Genomic DNA, 24,789 nt, shown 5'->3' with positions numbered 1-24,789 from the left:
TCAAAAGAGTTGACAAAAGCTTGCTTTTGGTTTACTTTTATTCTGGTTTTATAAAAGAATCCAACCCTAAACTGGCCTCAGCTTCTGTACATACAAAATATTATATACCCTCAAATATGAAGGTTCTCTAAGACCATCTCTGTCATTGGGGAACTACAGATCAAGTCATAAACCTGATTTCCTAGGGTGGATCAGATGGCCCCAATTCTGAGATGCCCAGGCTAGCCACCCGCTGAACTGGCCAACTACTTTAGGACGTCTATGCTAGCATTCCTTTAATCACCAGGACATTTATCTGAGGTTAAAGAATTTTGATCTCTATTTGATCAAACTGGAGTCTTATATTGTGGTCCCCTGTCTTAGCCTTTAAAGTTGCCATCTTATCAAGCTCCAGAGTCCTCTGCCTGGAGACTCAATAGTCATACGAGGGGCTTTGGACTATAGGGCCCTAGCTTGGATGGGAGTTGGATGTAGGATGCTTCTGGTTTGTTGCTTTAAAGGCCTCAGGTTAAATGGATAATGTGGCTATAGTGTTAATGTGTGATTTCTAAACACAAAAAAATGATTTCACTAGTTTGATTAAAAGGAAGATATAGGTAGGTGTCCAGTTAAGCCTCAGTTTTAGTACTCAGAGAAAATTTATTTCTGGATTCTGAACATTAAATGCTTAAATTTAAAAAAAATCAATATCTCATCAGGGAAAAATTTTATTGCTCTTTACATTGGAAAGTTACCATTGCAAAGTAAAACATGGCAAAGAAATGCTTGCAGTACAAACAAAAGTAAATTTGTTATTCAAAGAGGAATAGGTATATTTTCAGGCATAAAAGAATGTGTCTGTGTGTGTGCATGTGAGTATGAATATTCCATATTTTACATGTAAATCAAGGGAATAAAACATGATTGAATAGACACCAAAGATTGAAGTAACAGAATCATTTCCAAATATTACTGAAAATATGTGAAACATGGGCTCTTTTTTTTATTTTTTTTATTGTAATTAGTATAAGGGTTACATGATATTTGCCAGATAGAAGGTGCATTAATTCACATACATTGATACCCTTTCACATGTCTTGGTACCCGTTTCCCTCCCCCCCACATCCCCCTCCCATCTTGGTTTTCCCCCTTCCCTATCAAATTTCAAATATCCAAATACAAATAAATTCAATAAATCAGATAACAAAGTGAGATACTATACCAATATGAGATAACCAAGGGACAGCAAAGGAGATGAGAGACAACATAGTACATTAAGGACAACAATCATTCATTATATGGCTTTTGTTTCACTATCCTGGAGGTCCTTTCAATTAGCTTCACATTATATGTCCTTATGTATCAGGATTTTGCTCTATTGCAAATCTCTGCTAGTAGAGCCCAAGGTTTCTACTGATTATGACGAATGAGGGAAACCATTGAGCCTAAGTTCACTTAATAACATGGGCTCTTTTTATGTCACTTCTTCTGGCTTTTAATTGGTTAATTGGAGTCTCACAGTATCTTTTCTGTCCAGGCTGGCTTCAAATGATATTCTTCAGATCTCAGCCTCCTGAATAGCTAGGATTACAGCTGTAAGCCACTGGGCACTGACAGATGGGCTCTTTTTTGAGGGTTTAAATAAATACATCTCCATCTTTTTTAAATCAAAGCAATAAACCAGACAATTTCTATAAATCATATGCCCCAAAACACACATTAAGTGAAGGTATCATAATGTATGTCCTGTTCATATGTGAAAATTATGTTGTCTAAACTCAGATCACTTCTGGTTAGTGGTGAGAAATGTGGGTTCTACCACCTGAAATGTCTGGTTCCACGTACACAGGATCCCCTGGAGACTCGCCAAGTGCAGATTGGATTCCATGGTCTGGGCAATGCCTGACCTCCAAGCTTTTCTAGAGTCCACGTTGAAGAGCATGGATTTAACTTATATTTATTGTGTCAGGAAGAAAAAGGAGAGATGGAAGGATTGCCAAGCAGTAGGAAAGGGAATGTGGCTCACAAATTTCAGCACAATCCTTTCAGACATGTGTAGCCAACTGGGGCCTCTACAACCCGAAAAACAGAAGGAAATGATTAAAGATTCACAAAAATGTTGGAAGCTGAAAAGAAGAGCTTGAAGGGAAGCTTGAAGGTCTGCATTAGCTAGTAATAGTAAAACTGAATTATTTATGACCACAAAAACAGTGAATAGAAACCAGGTGTGTTCCATAACTATGATTAAATGTTCCAAAATGATCCTATCATGAAAATGACCTGGTGTATATGGTAAGAGCAACCCAAGGCTATACTTAAGATATTCAACCAGCAAACACAATTCAGCTAATTCTAATATATATTAGATATATATGTTACATACTATATATACTCATAATACTAATAAATATTCATATATATGAGTTTAGAAAATGTTTGGGTTCTATTTTATTTTTAGGAACTTTGGATAATTAACATTCAATATAACTTTATTAGTGCTAATGCATATAAGTGTTACAAAATACACTGTATTGTATTATCTAATTCAACAGTTAATGTATATTTGGTTAATGACAATTATATCTAAATCCTGAAAAAAAACACAAAAAGTGAATGAAACAAAAATCTCTAGTTCCTTTTGGATCACTGAGGACTAGGTATCATTCACTTGACATAGACAAGTTTTTGGTAACCACAATGAATTCCCTCTTGCCCGTCACCTAAATAATCATGCCTAGCCCAGATTAATTTTGGATGTAGTATACTTTACAAAAGGGAAAACTTCCCAATCAGTCATTAAATACTGATCAAACCCCCACTGTATGAAGATAATATTCAATGAACATTGTATCTAATATGTATATATGATAATACATACACAGGTCATAAAAGATCTGACACCAAAATAAATCTATGACCACTCTGAGATATTGGAAGGTAAGGGAAATTGTTAGTGGAATTAATAATGAATATTTGCTTTATACCACACATTTTCATAAATATTCAAAAACAATGTTTAATCTTTATAAGCATCTTCATAAAAAGACTGAGACAAAAAGAGTTTATGTGGTCTAGTTCACATCAAAGACAGGTAAGCAACTGAGTAACTTAAATTTTTAAGTCCTAGTTTTATATGTTTAATAAGTGGAGCTAATAACATAATACTGGTGTGGGTTCAGAAGATAATTAGAAGCAATGTATAAAAGACTACCACAATGCCTGGCTTAGAAGAAATGAATGAAAATGATCTGAGTTTATTCATGATGAAAACCAATATAATATTTGACTTCACGTTAGTATGTTATATATCAATCTTTTTTTCTTTTTTCATATATTTTTATTGTAATTAATAGAAGGGTTACATTATATTCAACAGGTAGAAGGTGCCTTACTTCACAAACATTGATACCCTTTCTCATGTGTTGGTCCCCATTATCTTTCCTTTTTTAATGTCAGTCCTGGGGCTTGATATATCAATCCTTAACACAATATAAAGTATGTGAAAGAATGGTCCTAAACTTTTATATGTATATTTGTCTATCTGTCAGCTCTATATTATTAGTACTTATTTTACTTCAATTAAAACTTAAAAGTCAGTATTACTCAACAAAAGTGTAGAAGTAAATTACATATAACTTGGAATATCATGTAAAATTGTGAATATAATGATTTTTGTTGGCTTTATTTCCTCACATTTAATATCCAACCAAGGGGAAATTATTAGCTTTTAAAACATCCATTTTAATATGCTTATACTTAAAAATCATATTAATGCATTTTTCAAAGTTTTCTCACATGAAATTTTGTACAGAGTGAGTAGAAATATGCCTTAAAATGTGCTAAGGACTATCAATTTATGGTACTTAAACTATCAATGTTGTTGAAATTTTATTTCACAAGTTTCTTGTCTACATAAGGATTATAAATATAAAATCTATTTAAAATATGTACTATCAATATTTCAAGGTGTCAAAGATAATCTTTTTTTTTTGCCAGTCCTGGGCCATTTTTTTTCTCAAGAGCAATCAATGAGTATAATGACAAATGCAGATCTTTGAGCTCTATCTATATGATAGCATTATCATTTATCAGCTTCTGGTAGAATACCAATAAACAGCAAAGTATCACAATGGAAATAAGGAGAAGGGCAGAGGTAATCATACCTATATTATTATCACCTGAGCAACAACATGTATTTGTCAACTCTATTTATGGGACTTACTCTAGAACTAAAGTCACGTTTATAATGAAGGAACAATGTGGGATCTGTTTTAATTCAACTCCAGAATAAAAACTGATCAGGCTACTCAGGATGAATCAATGTTCATCATTTTCAACTCAGCAATATTTATGATCGTAAGCTTTCTATTTATTCTCTAAAGTGATAAAAGGCTATTGCTATCTGAGGAAATTTTTTCTCTTAGACTATTAAAGTCATTCCAAATAAGTCAAACACTTAAATTATTTATGTTTGCATTTATAAAAATAGAATTTAATGGAATATTCAAGAAATACTGAATGAAAATGCATTCCTTCGTTAGTCAAAAATTGTATAACTCAGATTTGCAGACATACAACATTTACAGTTGCGTTGGTATATTTTGTTCATCTTGTGAGTCAAGACCTGAATTATGAGAATTATGAAGGAACAACTAAATTCCAGCCTCAATCTACTCTTAACATTCAGGGTAACCTTAGGCAACTCAGTCTTTTTGGAACTTGTCAAGAAAATAAGGCTTCCTAGACATCCTTTGCCCACTGTTAAGAGGTCAAATGAAACATGGGAAAACATTTTGGAACATTAAGTTGTCTTCAAATTTAAAATATGCTACTTTAGCATGGACACTAATGAAGAACAAATGGACAAGTTGAGACTAAAGATGTTGATATAGTGAAGAGAGCAGAGTCCTCCAGTCTCCTACCTCTTACTCTTTCAGATCGCCACCAACAATTGTTTATCTTGTGCCTCACCCCAGTTTTCAAGGGATAAAAAGAACAAAATGGTTCTGAGGTTTGGAGGGGGTTGGATAGTCTTTTAAACCCCACAATTTGTTGCCCTCTGTGTTGATCTGGTTGACAATGCCTGCAGTTCTAAGTCAAGAACTCTATGTAATAAGCATAGGCAAGAACAGAGTTAACACTACCTCTGAAATATGTGCAGAAAACTGTTGTGCTTATTTTGTATTCTAAGATATATCCTAGCAGCTTTATTTTCCCTGGCTCAAAATTACAAAGAGAAAAGGAGAGAAAGGGTAGCCATACAAGGTGCTAATGATAACACGGGATGGGGTAAGGGAAAGATAAGCATACATTTCCCTTTTAAGCAGCTTTGTTTTATCACTTGCAATAACATTCCTCACACTTTCTCAGAAGGGATTATGGTTTTTTAGGCAAGGGAGAAGAGGAACTGAGACACTGTTCTATCCTGTGAAGCCAGAGGGTAGTGAAACCCAACTCAGAAGGAACAAATTAGGGAAACAGAAAAAGACAATAGACAGAAACCCTAAGGGTCTTCATTGTGACAGAAAAGAGTCAAAGAATCTGACTTCTTATAGCTTGAAATTAGAAGTGATTTTGGAAGGTCACAAGTACTAAGCTCTTGGCTGTTCTTTGCTCATAGTTGACTGCTCTCTCTTATTTCTCCTTGTCGTTAGCATCCCAGTTCTCTGGAGCCTCAGCCATGCTTCTCTCATCTCAAGATGATGCCTAATCCACCCGAAAGCAAGGGAAGTGAAGAATGGAAGATCTTGGCCCTGTGTAGACAGGGAAACCCTCAACCTATGACTAGCAGGTACCTATGGTGCTCTGAGAGCTTCAGCACCAGCACACTTGGTAACTGTTCACTCAACTAACTTGTGAGCTCTTGTTTCTGATGCAAAAGTAACCTAACATATAGTATACCATCTTCCAAAGAATTACTTATCCATAAACTTATTCCTAAAGAATGAATAAAAATTAAAAATAAATAAATGGCAATTTCTGCAAGCTTACTAAAGCATAGAGAAAGAAGAAAGGGCTACTGGACATCTTTTCCCTCTGTATCATAGTTTACATATATTTACCTTCTTTTTTTGAGTATTTATTTTTTATTGTAATTAATGAAAGGGTTACATGATATTTGTCAGATAGAAGGTGCATTAATTCACATACATTGATACCCTTTCACATGTCTTGGTTCCCATTACCCTCCCCCCGACCCACCAGCAGGCAGTTTTATGGCCATTATCCCTTGAGACATGAGGACTCAGAGGCCAATGTGCTTAGGTTAAATACCTGCAAGTGAAGAGTGGGGGTGGGGCTTTGGTCTCTTCTGATTCTGGAGCCTGTTTATTCACTGGCTCACTGTACTGTGTTTTCTAAGGAAGAACTCTGGCCCTCATAGTTAACAAAGCTCATAGTTAATAACTTTGAACTTCAAAATAGAAAACAGCAATCAATAAGCACTAGATTTGAATTCCAGAATTGTCATCTGTGTAATCAGTAAATGGAGTTTGATGATAATATGGATTCATAACTATTTAATTCTTTACAATACCTTAGGTTTGCTATGGAAAGCAGTGTGGCAGTGCCTCAAAAGGCTAAACATAGAACTCCCCTATGACCCAGCAATTCCACTACTTGGCATTTACCCAACCATCCTGAAACAAGGACATACTAAACCCACTAGCACAACAATGTTCATTGCAGCACTATTCACCATAGCAAAGATATGGAACCAACCTAGATGTCCCTCAGTTGATGAGTGGATCAACAAGTTGTGGTATTTGTACACAATGGAATTCTGTGCTGCTGTCAGAAAGAATGACATCGCCCCATTTGTTAGGAATTGGAAAGACTTAGAAAAAATCATATTAAGTGAAGTAAGCCAGACTCAATGGTTTCCCTCATTCGTCATAATCAGTAGAAACCTTGGGCTCTACTAGCAGAGATCTGCAATAGAGCAAAATCTTGATACATAAGGCCATATAATGTGAAGCTAATTGAAAGGACCTCCAGGATAGTGAAACAAAAGCCACATAATGAATGATTGTTGTCCTTAATGTACTATGTTGTCTCTCATCTCCTTTGCTGTCCCTTGGTTATCTCATATTGGTATAGTATCTCACCTTGTTATCTGATATATTGAATTTATTTGTATTTGGATATTTGAAATTTGATAGGGAAGGGGGGAAACCAAGACGGGTGGGGGATGTGAGGGGGGAGGGAAATGGGTACCAAGACATCTGAAAGGGTATCAATGTATGTGAATTAATGCACCTTCTATCTGGCAAATATCATGTAACCCTTTTACTAATTACAATAAAAAAAATTAAAAAAAAACAATACCTTAGGTTTTTCAGTTGTTGATGTGTTTATAGAATTGAAACCATATTCAAAAACGCTAATGTCTATGTAACATCCTTTATATTTCTTTATATTTCTTACTGCTAGAGTAAAAACATACTTGTTTAAAATAACCAGATGCTGGAAAAAACCTCTCAGAGTTACTGCCTTATTGTATCATTTGGGCTCCAACACTATTTCTTGTATGTATGAGAAAGAGAGAAAATATATAGAGAGAATGTAATAAAGGGAAATACAAATTTAATTTAATTCTAAGGGGCAATGAAAATGGGAATTTGAGCACAGTTTGAAAAATGAAAACAAACAGAATGTAAGCATTTTATGCACTGCTAACTGCTGACTATTGCTGTGGGGATGTCTGGCAGAAGCCATGCTGATCATATTAAACATAATAAACTGCTTTTAGAACTGTTCTTAGGCAACTCAGCTTTTGTAAGCATAGCCACTGCTGCTTGTTTTCTTTTTTAAGCCAAATAACAGAAGAGTCTAATCTAATACATCAACATCCTCCATGCAGATAGCAGATGTAAAGAAGCCTTGCAACTTTATGGGTTAATTTTCCTATAGTGTCTTGCATGCAGGGAAGTGGTAAATATATAAAGCCTCTGGCTGCCTGACTGGGCAGAATTTGTTTTCTACCTTGGTTGCTTTGCTGTCTCCCACAGCTTTTTCAGAGTTAGATGCATCAGTGACGCACACCATACGATGGGCTGCATGACTGGGTGGAAAAGTCAAGCTGCTATGCCTAATTAAACACCATGCTAGCATACTTTGCAGTCATTTCTATTTTGACATTTATGTCAACTGCATTTAGTCTGTCTTCTCCAGTTTAACAATGCAGGGCTTAGAAAAGGAATTGTAAACAGGTTACTTACATATAGGGCATTCTTTACATCACCTACAGCTTTTCCTACATAAAAGGAAATGACAGAGCTCCAAGGGGAAGATTAGGAAAAACTAGTAGGTATCTTTTTCTTTCTTTTCTTTCTCAGAGACTGTGAAACAACAGAACAGTCTGTGCTACATACATAATTAAAACAGATGTTCTCAATCTTAATTTTCATTGCTAATTCTGACAGCCAGAAAATGTGCTCGCCTTTTGTACTGTCACCTATTTTCTAGCAAATGTGCCCTACTTTTCTCATCACTTTCTCTGACTGCTCAAAAAAGGAAAAGGTGACTGCACAATAAAGAACCACTGGCCAATTATTCATAGGTCAGTGAATGAAATCAGTGATAAGAGGAATGTATCATAAAATAACTTTTAAAGCCTAAAAAGTGTAAGCATTTTTGTGCACACTCAACTTTGCTGACTGTGATTTTCACTGGCTTGGCAGCAGGATTAGGGGTAGGAGGGTGGGGGAGATCTTTTCTGTGAAAATTCTGATCAGGTTAAACACAATACAGAAACTGCTTACAACCATCTTTCTTCATCCTTTGAGGGCATAGCAACTTTTTAAAAAGAGTTAACACACTTATAGAAATGCAGAAATATGCTTCATTTTTGTGACATACTTTCAGAGGCAGAATCTAACATCTATGTATGTATCTGAAAATAGAAAGGATTGAGTATCAACAAAGGCATATTTTCTCCAAGGATGCTCTTGTTTGAGTTCCTTGCCTTTTGCTGCCTCATTGTGGGGGGTGCTTCAGATAGAAAAACAAAGAACCACTCCTTTCTCCTAAGAGCTCTCAGTAGCCTGGAAACCATAAGCCTCAAAACTATAAGAAAGAGAACCTTTTCTACATGGCAGAAAATGTCCTATCACTCATATCAAAGTGCTGTCGGGTGATGTATTGTTCCTCTTCTTAACTACCTGTCTGATATAAAGTTCATGAACAGCCTATGTGGCTACAGCCACAGATTCCTTCTGCAGCCATGCTGTCTGAGCCTTGCTTGTCTCTCATCCTTGGAGAAAAGAAACAGGAAAGCAGGTGCTTGGAGTCCTTGTCATAGCCCTGCTAACTGGTGTGGGATGTCAACACCTGCTCCAGCCTCTGGTAATTTATTTATTAGAGGACTTCCAAGCTGAGGCTCAAATTTGGAGATATGGTAAAGGAGCTCAAAATCTCCTGAGATACACAATTCCAAGCTCTTTCTTCATGATGGCCTCCTTTCATTTGCTGAAGTCCAGTATGATCTGATACTAATCCAAACACTCCCACTGTCCCCTTTAGCCTTGGGAAGGCACCTTGCACTGCCTGATCCTGAAAGCTACAATTTTAGAGTTCATTAATTATATATAAGGCTGTGGTTGTATGTGATTCTGTGTTACCAAGGGCAGACAGATTGGCTGTGAAGGAACATTGAGCAAATAGACCTGGGCTGTAGTTTGGTGAACTCATCCAGTATTAGATACACCTCTCAGAAGAGGTCATCATCACAGTGTGTTAAAAACAGTTAATTCCTAGATGCTCCATGTGATCTATCTAGGGACTAAATGTTATGGGCCTGACCAGGATGTTAAGAAGGATGGGTGAGAAGGCAGAAGAAGCTGATATTACTCACAAGGGAGGTGGGAGCATCTTGGTTCAAGAAAATGGGATCAGGGTCGCAGAAGATGTATTTAATACACACAGAAATAAGCCAAACCAAATGGGCCAGAACATAGGGATATAGAGGGAAAGGATGCTCAGCTCTGTAGAGAAAAAAGCAGCTCAACAGAAATTCATACATAGGGCACATTCAGTGAATGCTAACCTCAGTAGCTGAGGCCAAGTGGGTCCTTGGCTAACCTAAATCGCATTTATAGTATACCATATCCACAGCTTGCAAAAGCACATACCAAGAGTTGGACTCCGAAGAGAAGCTGGATCTGAATTTCCTGGATAATTTTTGTGCATGGCAGTGCACAAATTTGTAATGATGGCTATATCACATGTTTTATCTGATCCTCACAAAACTTCAGACAATGAAGACAAACAATATTAGCTCTGCACGTTTCTTGTTCAAACTTAACAATGACTACTTCAAAGAAGACTTCTCTGACCCTATAATCTAAATTCACTTCCCAAATTGTACTATATATTATCTTCTACTTTATCTGATGCTCAGTGTAGCTTATAATTTGGTTATTAATGAATGTGATTAAAGTTCTTTGTTAGCATACATTATATTCATTTTGTCTCTTCTAATGAAGTAATACAAACTAGCACAAAGACTCCCAAAAGATTTTCTTCAATATCCTGGAATGTACAGAGGGGAAATGTGCTGAACTGATCAGATAATTAGACATCCCATGAGGTAAATATCACTCCTTGAAAGCATAGACTAATATTTCTTAAAGCCATAAAGACATCCATAATCACATATATGAGATTGTCTTAAAGAAAATTTAACATTGACTAGCATTTTTAAATGAAAATCTCTCAATCACATAATGGAGGGGGTTCTATACATTTATTTTTGCTGGCCTTTCAAGGAAACAGACTTGGTGTAAATATGTACATGAGGAAGTCATGCCATTTATGTTACTTGTCGGAGCACCCATATTGGAACACTGCAAGTGAAATATCATTAGATCATGGAGAAAAAAATCAGTATTCCTTTAAACAAAATTTAACTGGTGTACAGATTTCTCAGTCTCATTACAGTTTTCCTATGGTGGTGTGTCATGTATGTGTGCATATGTATGTGTTTTTGCATGTATGTGGTGGCTGGAGGACAGGTTAGCACATGGATACTAAACATATTTGGTTTTGTTTCCAGTCCTCATTCCCCATATTCAGAACAGAATTCAACAAGCTAAACTTGTGTTCCAGCAAAATCAGGATTAAGATGCCTATTAGTTGTACATTATTTAAATCCTAACCTTAGCTGGATGAACAATGAAGAAAACAGATTAAAGAAGCAGGGAAAGTATAAATAAGAACTTGATTCCAAGATACCAATAAATCATTTTTTTTTTGCTAGTCCTGGGGCTTACCTCAGAGCCTGGGCACTGTCCTTGGACACTTTTTGCTCAAAGCTAATGTTCTGCTACTTGAGTCACAGCACCACTTCCAGCCTTTTCTGTGTATGCAGTACTGCGGATTGAACCCAGGGTTCCATGCATGCTAGGCGAGCACTCTACTATTAGCTACACTACCAGCCTCAATAAATCACTCTTAGAGTCAAATTTACCCTATATAGTACAAGCTCTTCCAATTTTTGCCCAAAACTATCTCATATGAATTGAAGGCACAATATAGCACTAGACTAATGTCTATACAATAATGTATAAAGGGATGGTGTATTTCTAATAAGACAACATATTTATATACAACAGGTATGTAAATATTCTTATTTTTGAATAGTGACCATGTATTTACAACCAGAGGAAAAAAATCCTCTAGTGATTCTATACTGATTGGAGTAATTTTCCTTTCTTTTTCCTTTTAGTTTATAATGGCTGTTTGGTTCAATGCCAAATGTGCAATTTCCCCAATAGAATTATTTCCATTGTCTAATACTTGGATATATTTGACCCTGTTTAGTTGTGCTTGGTCAGGAATTTCCCCACCTCTTGGAAAACTTAAGACAATAACATTGTTAAAATATTTTCTGAGACATACAGAATTAACTCAATCCATTAGTCATCATCCTCATTTTGGAAAACTGCTCACAATTGACTTATGCCAAATAAATTCTGATTCCCAGACATCTCAGTTTGACTACTCTGAAGGAATTTTGCAGTTCAAAAAAACTTCCATTCTTGGAATTAAATATATTTTTCCAATGCTAAAAGTATACTTTTCCATTTTATGATATTTTTTGCTTATTTTTACAGGAAATTCTAAAATAATCCAGTTTTGTTCATTTCTATTATTTTTGGATATTCAAATTTAATTTTGACTAGAAATGTATTAAGCAATCTCTTCCTCTGCCTCTGAATATATAGCAAGGTATATATGTATTGTATATGCATATATACGTGTGTTTGTGTATGAAGTGAAGAAAATATGAAATCATAGGAAGGGCATAAGACAAGAAATGACTTACAGCTATGTCCACTCCATATTGAATACTATAAAATGATGAAATAGGTGATTTCAGTATACTCAGCTACACCACATGTATTATTCCCGTGTATCACATATTCATTAGCATTCTGACCTCAATGCTTTGCCAAATCCATGTGTCATGTCTTGGAGCAAATCTGGGACTGTACTAGTTTATCCTGCCCATTCATTCATCTATCAATCTGTCCATTCATCTATTCATTCATCCATCTGTCCATTCATCCATCCATGCATTTATCCATCCATCCACTGATGCAATCATCAAGATATTCAGGTAACCAATGTGCTAGAAAGTTTTACTGAGGATCTTTTAGGCATCAGTCACTATGGTAGCATTAAGATTTTACAGTAATGTGACACAACTTTTTGTTTGCAAGACATGAGAAATACTGAATGTTTCATAACTATGCAAGATTTTCCACCCTAACTTGTAGAAACTCCGGTCAATACTGATCTAAGTGGACGTAGTTGAAACTTGGCTTAAGTGGCTTATACCACAAATCCTGGATTCCAGGAAACAGAGATCTGAAGATTTCTGGTCTGGGCCAGCTGAGGAGAAAAATCCACTAGATTCCATCTCTGACATAACAAGCACAAAAACAGGGTCTATGGGGTGGCTAAAATGGTAGAGTGCCAGCCAAGCAAGAAAACTAAACAAGCCTGAATCCTCGAATTAAAATTCCAGTACTGCCCCACCAATGACATAGAATAACATAGAATTTTCCATTAGACCATTTACTAATCATGCTTTTTCACTCGGATAATTACTTTTATCAGATTTCTTCTCTCTTGAAACATTGTCAGATGATGGTATACTCTGTATTAAACTGATAAGATCAGATACTACACTTGATCTTAGCCAAAAGGCTGAGAAACGATATGATGGTATACTCTGTACAGAAACTTCTGCTCACTCTTCTGTCCCCTCAAATAATTGAGACACCTATTACATAATCAGAATATGATCCCTTACAAAACCTTCTATTTATGTTAGCTTATTTCAGACATATTTCTACTAATACTATCCATGTTTTCTCTGAATTCCCAAATAACTTCAGTGTGTTTGTGGTTCATAAAGGTCTGGGTTTTGCAAATGATTAAATATAGTAACATTAATTTTTCTCTTCTGCTCCCTAGCTCTTTATCACAGTCATTTCAAGTTCCTAAAATGAAGGGAATCCAAGTGGAGGCAGGATCAATAGAGTGAAGTTTAGGATCTGCACTTCAGATACCGTTTCTGTACGTTTAATTCTAGTCTTTCTGCTACTGTTTGTGTGATGCTAACATCACACAATCGTTTGTTGTCATTATACTTTAGGATCTTCATTGGTAAAAAGGGAATAATAATGACAATGACAACAACAAGGTCAAAGAGTATGAGGTTATTATAAAAATAAATTTGACAATTTGTTAAAATTTGCAACTTAGTTAAGTAGCAGACACTATTATTATTTTCATTTTGGAGATAAACACTGGTGGAGCAATAGACTTGGAACTTTATTATATTTGGGTATGCTGTAAAATGCCATAATAAATATTACTAATCTCATTCTGCCAAGTACAATGAGTCAAGCCACCAGAAACCAAATGACTAATTTAGGACTCTCTACTAAAATAAGTCAGAATTAAAATTCGACCAACCATTGCCTGAATTTTTTTTTGCCAGTCCTTGGCTAGAGCTCAGGGCCTGAACACTGTCCTTGGACTTTCTCAAAGCTAGAGCTCTACCATTTGAGCCTCAGCACCATTTCCGGCTTTTTTCTATGTATGTGGTACTGAGGAATCGAACCCTGGTCTTCGTGCATGCTAGGCAAGCACTCTACCACTAGGCCAAACTCCTGGCCCTGCCTGAAATTTTTTTAATTCAACCTTCTTCCAAAGAAGTATTTATTACTATTTTCAGCACTCATAACAAAGTCATATTGATGGATCCTTCTACTAGGATCAAAGAGCTTCATACATCTTGATGTTCACGGGATGACCAATCAATATTTGCCCTATACCTACACTTATCCAGCAATAAGTGTTTCCTCAACTGTTTAGGAAAATAAAGTCAGGAGGAGGTTAGAGCTTTGTCACCTAGAAAATGAGAGGAGGGACTCAGTATTACAAAGAAATATTGATTTTTGCCTGAGCTCTCATAGCTAAGGGTTTTATTCTGTAGAACACATACATTAAGCAAAAAAATCCTTTGATCCATATCTATTTATCTCATCAATTTTCCCTTAACTTTTAATGGTCATTTAACACATTCCTTTCTATAGTTTGGGGAAATCATTTAACATGTGAATTTCATTAGAATTATTATTAGATTTATTAGAATGATGGCAGATTTTACTTATTTCTTGACACTAAGTTTTAGCAAAAGATATGAAGATAGCACATTCTCTTTCCAAACATTTTTTATTCAACAAATTAAAATATTTTAATTATTTGGAATAAGAAATAACCTTTATTAATCCCTATACTCTGATCTTACAACAAAACTTTTTAGTTCTATTGTTTACTAGTACATTAGGATAAATAGCACTAACTTATAATATGAAAAGCCATCTTTGTTATCCTTAAAATGAGTAGAGCTTTACACATATGAAATATATGGGATCAATTATAACAGAAATGGTTAGAAGTTAATGGTTAAAACTGTTTCTTTATAAAAGAGAAAGCTTTGGGAAAGTTTCATTTTTTTTTTGCTTATTCACTTTCAACATATATTTCAAAACAATCTACCAAACTACCTAAAACTTGAAAAGTCAAAAGTGTTGCCCTATCTATTATGTTTACTTGTATGGTTCACTTTCTCAGACTGTAGACCTGAATGCTTTTGCTACTGTAGCAATAGCTAAGAAATTGCAAAAAGTGCTATCGTATATTTTGGTAACGATTCCACAATCCATGCTTCATTGAACTAGACCAAGCAGAGAAGCCCATGAAATCTACAAATGAGGTAATAAGTCTTCTGTAAAAATCCTTAAAAGAGCAGAGCTTCTTGTGAACATGTTCATTAGTATCTGGAAATGATTTTTAAGGGCCACCTCAAGAGTACTATATGAGAAACAACCAGTTTTCTGCTTATTTTCTAATTAAGCAAGCAGAAAAGACTAAAGGTTAAGTCTTTGCTTGGATAATCTCGGAATGAAAATAGGCTCTTTTCTTAACTTTCAGGACCCTTAAACCTTAACCTTCTTTAACCTTTAACTTCTTCGTGAAGTAAGATTTGAGATAACATCGATATTCTTATCCCAGTGTACAAGTGTAAATGTTGTACTCAGTGATAATGATAAATGAGTTGCAAAAACTGCCTCATTTGGACCTCATAATTGATTTGCTAGTTGTGATGTCCAGTCATATGCAACGGAGACAACAGGATCTTAAAGCAAAGGCTTAGTTTTCAGGAGTCAGAAGAACACAGTAAAATTTTTTCCTATGTTGTGCTTCTTCCTTATGGACTTTCAAGTCTCATTAAAAGAAAAATGATTGAAAGAAAATAGGTGGTCCTTCTGATAATGGACCTAGTTGAGATAAAGCAAATATTGATTTTAGCTAAAAATAACATTAATTGCAACTCAATATTTATTGTCTTGTTGAGAATGAGTTTCTTTCAACTATGTGGAATGTGAGGATTCACTAGGGCTATAATACTGTTGTTGTTTTTTTAAGTATTTGAAACTTATCTTTGCCAAGTATTTTTTTATAAATTGGAAATTGAAAAAAAACCCCAGCAATTTACAAAGAAAGAAAAGGTTAAGATTCTCATTCCTAAACAAAATGAACTGAATTCTGAATGTAATTCTGAGTATCTCTAATGTCTCTAAACAACTTCACTTAAGGAAAACACAAAAGCATTTCCTCAATAATATGTCTAATATTTTAAACTATTATAAATATTTTAATAGTTTAAATAAGACGAAATAGAATCACATCTGATGTATTTTATCACATTTCATTCATCACATGTTGTATTTAGTAAATACAACATCAGATGTGATTCTATTTCATCTTCGCAACAATCCTGTGAGGTAGAGGTAGGTAAGGCCTGAAAAATCTGTCACTACCAAATTTCCAGTATTTTTTTTTATTTCAGAGACTGAAGTTACAGCTATCTCATACAAGCAATTATATCTTTAGATGGACTTTTGATTAGTCTCATGTTAATTATATCTTTCTGACTTCTTTGGCAAATCATCTTTCTAGGGGTAGAAAAACAAGCTATATTCTGTGTGCTCACTTTCCTTCTCTATCTTTCCTTCTCCTTTCCACTCATCACCTACACCCTTCCACAAGTGTAAGGAGACAGGAAAAGAATGGACAGAGGTAGAAGGAAGGAAGAAGTAACCAAATGCTAAATAATCTCACCAGGTAATCTCCAATGGACTTTACAATGTCTTAAATAATGAAGTTCATATGTGAGGTAGGACACATTGTAACAACTCAATTTGATAATGTGTTATCACTGGCAGGTGCCATTCATGGTAACAGTTTGGTTGCCACTATATCCATGCTTTCATCTTGATATGGGTGTTTTCTATCCTGTTAATTTTTATTTAATAAAGTCCATAGCTATATTCAAATAGCAGAAGGATACATTCTCAAGCAGAATATTTAATGAACTAGAATAACGTCCTCCTTGCCCAAGCAAAAAAAAGCTGGGTATATCACATGATTGAGCAGTAGGGCATTGCATATGAGAGCTCATATCATAATATTCAGAGACAAGTATGATTTCACTTGCAATCCCAAAGGCTCTCACAGAACTAAGCCATTTTCTTGGGAGCTAACTTCTCCAAAATGGAATTCTGCTTTCAAATATACTTGGATCCTGAAATAATTTTAATTTCTCTACTAAAAAAGAGAAAAAATCTCTATCAGTTCATTAACCCTTAGGCTTTGCAAAAACATTAATTATTGAATGCACATGTAATAAAAATTAATGGTTTTAATTAGAATCTAGTAATTTGATAGTGAATATAATTTTATATAGAAATAGAACATTCCTAAGCATGATGATAAGTCAGATAAGGGGATTCACCATGACTACTATTACTGGGTACACTTTTAAAGTCTCAATTTATTAATATATTGTAAATTTACAGCTATACCTCTCAAAATCAACTTACTCTTTTCTTACCTCAAATAAATTTGAAGGCTTTAATATGAGTGTCCAAAGTTTTATGACATAAGACCTCCCTTTAACTGTGATTTTATGTTATTTCTCTAATCAGTAAAAAGCAAGACAGCAATCTTATCTCATACACCTTCCCCCTCAACATTTCAATATTCTGCCTAAGGAATCTGAAAAATAAAACCTCCCATTTACTTTCTTTCCAGATTTTTATACACACAATCTGTATATGACTGTCTCCAACAGCAACTAAGAAAGAAGGCTGTGTTAAACACATTTTAAAACAAACACAGTTTTAAATCAAACAGAACGATCAGAAGTTTATAAATAAGGTGCCCACTCCTCTTAAAAAATCCAAATACGGCAGGACAAGAGACTTCCTGTATTTTTACCTTAAACTTTCAAATTGTTAAGATCATTTTCTTATTTCAACAAAAAATACAGTTTGAGAAATAATATTAGGTAGAATAAAACTCAAAATTCTCTCAGTCACAAGTATGTCACCTTTCACTGAGATCACATTGTAGCAAAATAAAACAAAAGAGAAAAAAAATAAGAGCCTTGTTAGTACTTAATCCTTAAAAAAACCAATAGAAAGCTGTTTCCATTTATGAGGCAATATTTTTCACTAACAACTATGAATGTGATTTTGATTTATTGAAGCAAGTATCTCATAGGTAGATTGTTCATGCATTAGAATCTCAAATGCCACATTCAATCCCCTCTGAGAAGGCATTTCTGAGACACAATCATGTACTGAAAGTGCCACATTTATCTAATACCTCCACAAGCCAGTGAGTAAACTCAAATCTGGTACCTACCTTATCAAAAACAAATGGCAGAGTGCAGGCACTTCTCAATTTGTAGCTATCTAGCATAGCTGTTTAGAAATGAGCAAAACATCTTCCAGTCCAGTAAGAGAACTGCATATGCAGACTTGGCTTTCTGCACTGAGCACGGGTGAGAGTGTCTATTCCCTCCAAGGGAGAGCAACAGCCTCTTTGCAGAGAGCACTTGCTGCTCTGAACTGCAGTGACTGAGAATGAAAATAAGAGGAAGCTGTGATGTTTAAATATCATCCCATTGCTTCAGATGATCAGGATATGACTCAACTTTCAAACCGTAGGGGTAGAGTTTCCCCTCATAAAACTGTTAATACAGATTACATAACAAACATCCTAGTTGGGGTTCTAAAATGTTCATAAACTAATTTTTTAATTACAATCAACCTACAGATTTGAGTGGTCAACCTCTTCCTCATAGTTCATGTCACAATCAGAAAAGAGAGTAATAGCACTGAGCAAGGAAACTATTCTGCTGGATCTCTGCACTGAACTAATTTAATGCTCTTAAAGATATATAAATTTAACAATACCTGACAGACATAAAAGAGGCACACGAAGTCAAGAACACTTCTATCAGTACACAATAAAACTATTTTAACATGCAAGATTGGCAATTCTACACAATACAAAATCTCCTTCAGTAAACAAAGAACAGAAATAGGTTTTAGGGATTGCTGGTGTCTTCCCCCCCCACACACACACAGAAATCCTGTGCTACACTGTCATTACCTTGTGATGCTTGCTCTGCCTAGCTCTCCAACTCTGATTCTTCCTTTATCTGTGCTGTGAAGATCTCGAAGAGAACATGACTAATAACAACTCCTCTAGTAAATGTGGCATTTGTCTGGGATTTTTTTCTCTCACTCATTAGCACTTAACTTTGATCTGTAATAGGCTTAATCAGATATTGAATTATTGTATTTGGCCAATTTATAAATAATATAGATAGATCTAAACGTCTGCTACATAAATTCAATTACTACCACCTTAATAAATAAAAAGAGGTCTAAAACACATACTCATAGTAACAGATTGGATGAAACTTACTAAAGTAGGGCTATCAAATAGAAATATTAAGGTGATACACACATGTAATTTTTTTTTGTCAATTATGGGGCTTGAACTCTGGGCCTGGGCACTGTCCCTGAGCTCTTCCGCTCAAGGCTACTGTCCTATCCCTTGAACCAACCACAGCACCACTTCCAGTTTTCTAGCGATTGAAGAGTCTCACCTACTTTAGTGGCCAGGCTGGCTTTGAACCTTGATGACAGCCACCTGAGTAGCTAGAATTACAGGCCTGAGTCACCACGCCTGGCATATACATGTAATCTTAAACATTTTAGAAATCACATTTTTAAAAATAATAAGAAAGCAGCATGGAGGTTCACCAAAAAGCTAAACATAAAATTTTGCTATAATCCAGCAATTCCATTCCTGGGCATTTATCCAAAAAATTACAAATGAGGATACAGTAAAGCTACCAGCACACCCATGTTCACTGCAGCACTATTCACCATAGTCAAGGTATAGAATCAGCCCAGAGGCTCCTGTATGGTTGAAGCAACCAAGCAAATGTGGTATGTACACAATGGAATTTTACTCATCCATCACAAAGAATGAAGCAGGTTGCTTGTAGTTTACACCTGCTCAGGGGGCTGATATCTGAGGATCACAGTTTAAAGCTAACCCACACAGGAACAGCTCTGAGACTCTTATCTCCAGTTAACCATCTGAAAACCAGAAATAAGAGTTGTGGCTCAAAGTAATAGAGCACTAACCTAGAGAACAAAAGCTCAGGGACAATGCCTAGACCCTGAGTTCAAGTCCCATGATTCACAAAATAAACATTATAGAAAAAGAATGATATTGTATCATTTGTAAATAAAGGGAAAGAGCTAGCTGGAAAAAAGTAATGTTAAATGAAGTAAGTTGGGCTGGTATTTTGGCCTAGTGGCAGAGTGCTTGCCTAGCATGCACAAAGACCTGGGTTTGATTCTGTGGTACCATCTACATGGAAAAAGGTGGAAGTGGTGCTGTGGATCAAGTGCTAGGACTCTAGCCTTGAGAAAACCTAAGGACAGTGTTCAGGCCTTGAGTTCAAGTCCAGGACTTTCCAAAAAATGAAGTTAGGCCATGTTTCCCCTAATTATGTGGAAGCTAGATTTAGCTCATAAACTTACAAGTAAATATGTTAGTGGTATGTAAATATATACAAATATCATAACTGAACAATGGCATATTCAAGGAAAAACTCAAGATATTTCTTAGAAAGGCAAAGTCAAAGTTTAACAAAATAAATACCTGTAAGCTGGTACTTGAACGAGGTAGGATGGACTCAAGAGGAAAGAGGTAGACAAATGAAGAGAAGAGAGGGAGAGTGAAATCAATAATTCAATGTATATCCTAAAAAATTTAAGAAGTGTGAGGGAAAGGGTAGCTTGGGGAGGACGTGTGGAAAGGTTGAAAGGTGTACCATTGGTCAAGATGTATTATATTCATAAATCACTTTATTAAATGGTAACCCCTTTGTACAATTACTTAAAGATAATTAAAGAAGAAAAAAATCATGTAATAGTAGATATAATTCCATTACTCAGAAAGATCATGAGTTCACAGTTAACCTGGGCCACCTAAGAGAACACTGCTTAGCAACAACAACAATAAAGAACAAACAAAAAATACTTTTAATAATGTTTACCTGAGTGTAAAATATAATTTTAAAATGTAATTGACACATACATATTTAATGAGATAGTTTACCACCTTTGTGCTTGTCTTGAAGACTGATACACATTTTACAGTCCATCTGAGCTAGTCCTATTCAGCTGCTCAGTAGCCAACCAAAACTATTGATCTTTGCCTTGGAAAAAGGTATAAAGTTTATGACTCATTCTCATTCCTCAGGTTGTAATTTAAATATTCTGTCAGGATAATCTTCTCTGACCACATTTCCTAAAACAGCCTTCTATAATTCCTTTCTATTTGACGACCTCATTCATTTCCTTCCTAATACATCGCAGTCTGGAATATTCTTCTCTCTTTGCTTGCTTGTTTATATGTACTATGAATAATATAAGAAGTCTGTAGGCAAAAATCTCATGTTCAGTATTTTTATCTCAGTATTTTAGCCACTGGCATGGTGACCAGCATATAGCAGAATTTAATAAACATTATTGAATATGCAAATAGAACATACAAGCTCTGCTATGGTTTGGCACATGAAAAATACTAAGTGTTGATCATATTACTGAATAATCAGAAAGAATATTGGGCAAAGCTCTACTGAATTGAAATTTTGTTTCCCTTTAAGACTGGTACTGGCCAGGCTTGAGGTACCTGTTAATCTCAGCTATGCTGACGTATGGGAGATTGAAGACCATTGTTTGAGTCCAACCCAGGAAAAAAATTAGGGGATTCTATCTCAATTAATAATCAGAAATGAGGGCATACACTGAGCTCAGTTATGCAGGAGGCCATAGCTGAAAAGATCTCAGTTTGAGATTATCCAGGAAAAAAATCATGAGAAGCTACCCACAAAATAACCAAGGCAAGAATAGGGCTGGTAGCCAGGCTCAGGTGCCTACCAGGCACAAGGACCTGAGTTAAGAAAAATGAACAGAAAAACATAAATGATTCTCAATCTGTAACATGCCTCATTCCTCTCTCTAATATTATACATAAATAGCCTACTAACAAGTATTATCAAACTTTACAAGATACTTAGAACACATGGGCCCCTGTGATACAAACCTAGATACAATTGTGTATTTCTACCCTATTCACAGAAACATAAAATCCATGCATATCAACCATAAAGCTATGAGTAGAGTCAAAGATGAGTGTATATTCCAAGATGTTCAGTAAGAGGCATTTTATCCATCTTTAATGATACTGGGAAATACGTTACCACTATAATGTAGACATACTTGCCACCATGTGAGATAAGGTTGCTTGAAAATGAAGCCAACAAAGAGAAAAGCCAAAAGCATGAGAGGTAGATTTATGACAATAGTTACTCCAATGCCTAGATTCAACCACACATTCAGCTACCTCAAAAATGGTATCTAAGAATGTTTACTGCAGGGCCGGGAGTTTGGCCTAGTGGTTAAAGTGCTTGCCTAGCATGCATGAAGACCCGGGTTCGATTCCTCGGTACCACATACATAGAAAAAAGCCGGAAGTGGTGCTCAGGCTGAAGTGGTAGAGCTCTAGCCTTGAGAAAGTCCAAGGACAGTGCTCAGGCCCTGAGCTCAAGCCCAGGACTGGCAAAAAAAAAAAAAAAAAAAAAAAAAAAAAAGAATGTTTACTGCAGAACTGTTTGTAATAGTAAACAAGTGGAAACTTACTGATGGGCCTTGGGCAATAGGTCAAATAACTGATTAACCATACTAAGGAACATTATAGAGCTATTTAAAAAACATATCAGTGATGAAAGAATGACATTAATCACAATACATCACTTATACATGTTGAACTGAAACCCCCTTATGGGGGTTTTGCCTAGTGGTAGAGCGCTTGCCTAGCATGCACGAAGACACGGGTTTGATTCCTCAGTACCACATACATAGAAAAAAGCTGTAAGTGCTGCTGCGGCTCAAGTACAAGAGCTCTAGCCTTGAGAAAAGTCCAAGGACAGTGCTCAGACCCTGAGTTCAAGCCCCACGATGGACAAAAAAAGATATAATGTGTTTATAAACTGTTTTGTTAAATAGAAATTTCTCTGTACCACTAATATAATAATAATGAAAACATTAAAACTACAAAAACGTCTAAAGCATGAGGCTATTCATATGTACTGATATGCAAAGCTTCCTAAAAGGTGTTTAAAGGAACGAGCAGGCTGCCATAACATGAATCATTCCAGCTTTGAGTACATGAAGCAAAGTTATAGAAGTTACAAATTGTGGATGGGTGGTAAAGTTTGAGGAACAGATTTGAATGAGGAGATTTAGGGGTGACAGAGAACAGAAAGAGAGAGCCAATTAATTTGATCATTTGTTTTCTATTTCATAAATCTTTGAAAATAAATTAATATATTCATTTGGTCATTTGAAAAAGAAAATGATACTTTAAAACTAAGTTGCTATTTTGTATTTTCACATTTCCTACATTATACCCACTTTAATTGGACTATTTTATTACATTTTTCAAATGTAATGAAAATGAAAATGCCCTTCTTCATTGGTACCCAATTTAAGTTGTCGCTGATTTCCCAGTTTGACTAAAGAGAGAAATCAAGGCAAGACAGAAACAGCAACAGACTGTAAGCTACATTAGAATTATCAGTATACCTTCTAACATGGGCCAAGGTCTTTATTTTTCTCATGGCCTCTTTTGCTGATTTTATAAGAAGATAGCTTAGATTTATTTATTCAACTATAATCAAGTCGATAGACCAATTTTCATACTAGTATGATCTATATGAGTTTTCTTGGGTTGGAAGTAGGGCATTTATGTATGAATGGTTCATTGAAAAGCTTACGGTTATAAATTCATTACAATTGCTTTCCTAATCATACAAGCCTTTGGGTATTCTTTTTGGCTTGTTCGAATCTACATTATCTTAGATATACTCATTTTATTCTTTGCCATCCCCCTTTATTTCAATGGCATTCTCTCTTTTGAATTACACAATGAAACTATATACTCTATATTCTGAGGCCAGTATCAAAGATGACTTAGCTGATGACAAAACTTGAATTTTTACCCTTGTCCAACTGGCACTAATATTTCTGTTTTACTCTTAAAAATCTATTTCAATATCTTAAACTTTCTACATCGTCTGTCAACATTTTCCTTTCTCCACTTAAAATCCTAACATTATACCAAATTTGGTATTGATTTCTGGAAGAATAAAAAAACATTTCATAAGATATGTTTGAAGCCCAGGTTCTTCTCTGTGTCTCCTGCTCTTTTCACTCTCCCTCCAAAGGTAAAATTTCTCCTGGGCTAGCATTCGTCATTCCCATATTTTTTATACTTTTCCTAGGTATGTAAATATGAATCTTATTTAGAAATAAACATAACATAGATTTTATGATATCACCTTATATACATCCATTAAAGTGGATTTGCATTATTATGGAGATTTAAACATATTCTATATAACTTACTATTTTTAACTTCGATGTAACATTCCAATTTATGCATCCTTTCTTCTATTACTGGACATTTAGATTATTTCCAATCACTCCCACTATCTAACCACTCTAATTCTTACACATGTACAAGTATTTCTTTAATGATACACAGTCACAGTGATGTAGTGTGGGGTCAGAGGATATAAAAAAAATCTCATCCTTTTTTGATATCTCCAAACTTCATTCAAATATAGTTCTTCAGTTCAGCCATTACTACATGAGAATTTTTGAGACAGATTAATACATCACTCTCTGTACTGTTGATATTGTATATGGTGAAATATCAAGAATCTGGATATCCTATTCTAGACATTGTTACAGGATGTACTTGGCATAGATTCTCAATATACTCATTTAT

General features: G+C 35.2%; 1 protein-coding gene and 1 pseudogene across 1 annotated transcript in view; both read right to left on the bottom strand.

Annotated features, from left to right (window-relative positions):
* Positions 1-24,789, bottom strand: part of Mctp1 (multiple C2 and transmembrane domain containing 1) — a 481,369-nt gene that overhangs the window by 314,719 nt on the left and 141,861 nt on the right. The window lies entirely within an intron of this gene.
* On the bottom strand, positions 13,069-13,203 carry LOC150064209 (U2 spliceosomal RNA; annotated as a pseudogene).

This window comes from Megascapheus bottae, chromosome 4 (genome assembly GCF_031878675.1).
Source record: "Megascapheus bottae isolate mThoBot1 chromosome 4, mThoBot2.hap1, whole genome shotgun sequence".
Lineage (NCBI taxonomy): Eukaryota > Metazoa > Chordata > Mammalia > Rodentia > Geomyidae > Megascapheus > Megascapheus bottae.
This window is presented reverse-complemented; position numbering and strand designations above follow the sequence as displayed.